This window comes from Penaeus vannamei, chromosome 16 (assembly GCF_042767895.1).
Source record: "Penaeus vannamei isolate JL-2024 chromosome 16, ASM4276789v1, whole genome shotgun sequence".
NCBI lineage: Eukaryota > Metazoa > Arthropoda > Malacostraca > Decapoda > Penaeidae > Penaeus > Penaeus vannamei.
In genome coordinates this window covers 8258915-8261414 of record NC_091564.1, presented here as the reverse complement: position 1 = coordinate 8261414, position 2500 = coordinate 8258915, and the positions used below count along the sequence as shown (strand labels likewise).

The 2500-nt window shown below is 25.9% G+C and overlaps 1 protein-coding gene across 1 annotated transcript in view; it reads left to right on the top strand.

Moving 5' to 3' along the window:
- Positions 1 to 2500, top strand: part of LOC113807379 (thyroxine 5-deiodinase-like) — a 25951-nt gene that overhangs the window by 2868 nt on the left and 20583 nt on the right. The window lies entirely within an intron of this gene.

The following is a 2500-nucleotide window of genomic DNA, read 5'->3' as shown; positions in this document are numbered from 1 at the left end:
CAAAATTTACGATCTCTAATGATACAACGCATTACTTTGTCATAATCAACCCTTTCTTGGAAGGCTAATAATGATCACACAAAAAGACCTTGTAATTTTATTTCGATTTTTTTTTCGTTTTTTTTCTCCCATTTTCTTTGGTCAATTTCGGATTCCATTTTCTTTCATACATGATTAAACAAAGCTTAACTATTGTTTTTTTTTCTATTTCTTCTACTTCATGTAATATTTTCTTTCCCTATCATACGGATTTATTTATTTATTTTTTCTCTCTCATGTAAACAGAAATTATAAAATATATTTCTTTTTCTTGTTTGTATGATATGTATTTTCTCAATACTCATTTAAACAGTAATCAATAAACAGCCTGAATTAGATTAAAGTTGTATTGAATGTTTCATTTTTTTTTTTTATTAATTTTACAAAAAAAAGAAATCTTTCTTTTCGCTGAAATTCAAAAAATCGCCAGAAAACATTAAATAATGGTCATCATCTTTGGTTTTGTTGCTAGCATTAGTGTAACCAATATTTTGGTTTTGACTGTTATCATCCGTGTAATTAGCTAGTTATTATTTTTGCCATCATTAATCTCGTAATTGTTTTAGATATTAATTTTAATCCTCATCGTAAAATTAACGCTATTTTTGATGAGGATGAATACCATTATAATGATCATAACAGTGATTAAGGTATTTTTATTTTCGTATTTATTATTATTATTATTTTCATTATTAGTCATTTCTGCTATTGATATTGGTATTCCTATTATCAATGTAACTTTTTACTACTACCATTGATGTTTTGCTAGTTGTTCTTATCATAAATGTTACTATTCATCATTATTTCATTACCATTATCCCACCTCTAGTAATTATTGTTATATATGTAAATATATTTTTTTTATATTATAAGAAAGCTCTAAAGCACCAATTACTATTATTAGTATTATTATTATGATTATCATTTGATTTGTTGTTATTATAAATGTTGCTTTCATATTAATATTATCATCATTGTTATTGTTATCATTGCTGTTATGAAGGCTACTTTCATCACTATGATCACCATCAAAATTATGATTATCATTATTATCAATATATAATAGCTAGGATTATAATACCGCGTCGCTACCCGTTCCTAAGAGCGTTATTAAGCTTTAACGCATAGCAAAAACGACCTTAATAATGTGGAGTAATGATACCCGGGCTTATGAATAATGGGCAGTTCGTAGCCATTACCCGACGGACCTCATTTCCTTGTTGCCTCGTAACCATGTTGTTACTATATATAGTGTTTGTGATTTGTGGACTGAGTAAATTCTTACGTTTTTTTTGTGTTTATATCTTGATTTTATTTGTGTTTATATCTTTATTTTTTTGTGTTTATATCTTGATTTTTTTGTGTTTATATCTTGATTTTTTTGTGTTTATATCTTTATTTTTTTGTGTTTATATCTTGAGTTTTTTTTGTGTTTATATCTTGAGTTTTTTTGTGTTTATATCTGGTTTGTTTATTTATTTTGAGGTGCAGGTCATGTATGGTTTATTTGTTTAGTGAATTACAAGTTTTTGTGATGGTGATAACAGTAATAGAAATTATACTACTGCTATTGCTTGTACTATTACTATGGCTAACTTAACGGTGGTAAAAATAAAAGAAATTATTTTATTATCAGTATAATCTAATAATGTAGTGTCCTACATGGGGATACTAGGTATGTTCTTATTCAAACGAAAGTACATCTAACTTGTAATTTAACTAAACCTTCGCTTCCTTATATAATGGTAATAACAATAACTACACCAGCAATACCATGATAATAATCATTATCACTGTGCCAACCAATACCATAATGATAAGGATAATAATAACAATAACAACAGTGATAACAACAATAACAACAAAACCAACAATGATAATAATAATAACATACTACCAACCCATAATAAGGATAATAATAACAATAACAACAGTGATAACAACAATAACAACAACAATGACAATAATAATAATAATAACATACTACCAACCCATAATAAGGATAATAATAACAATGACAACAATGATAAGAACAACAACAACAATAATGATAATAATAACATACTACCAACCCATAATAAGGATAATAATAACAATAACAACAGCGATAACACCAATAACAACACCAACAATAATAATAATAATAACATACTACCAACGCATAATAAGGATAATAATAACAATAACAACAGTGATAACACCAATAACAACACCAACAATAATAATGATAATAATAACATACTACCAACCCATAATAAGGATAATAATAACAATAACAACAGTGATAACAACAATAACAACAACAATAATAATAATGATAACATACTACCAACGCATAATAAGGATAATAATAACAATAACAACAGTGATAACAACAATATTTATTTTATAAAAATAACATACTACCAACCCATAATAAGGATGACAATAACAATAACAACAGTGATAACAGCAATATTTA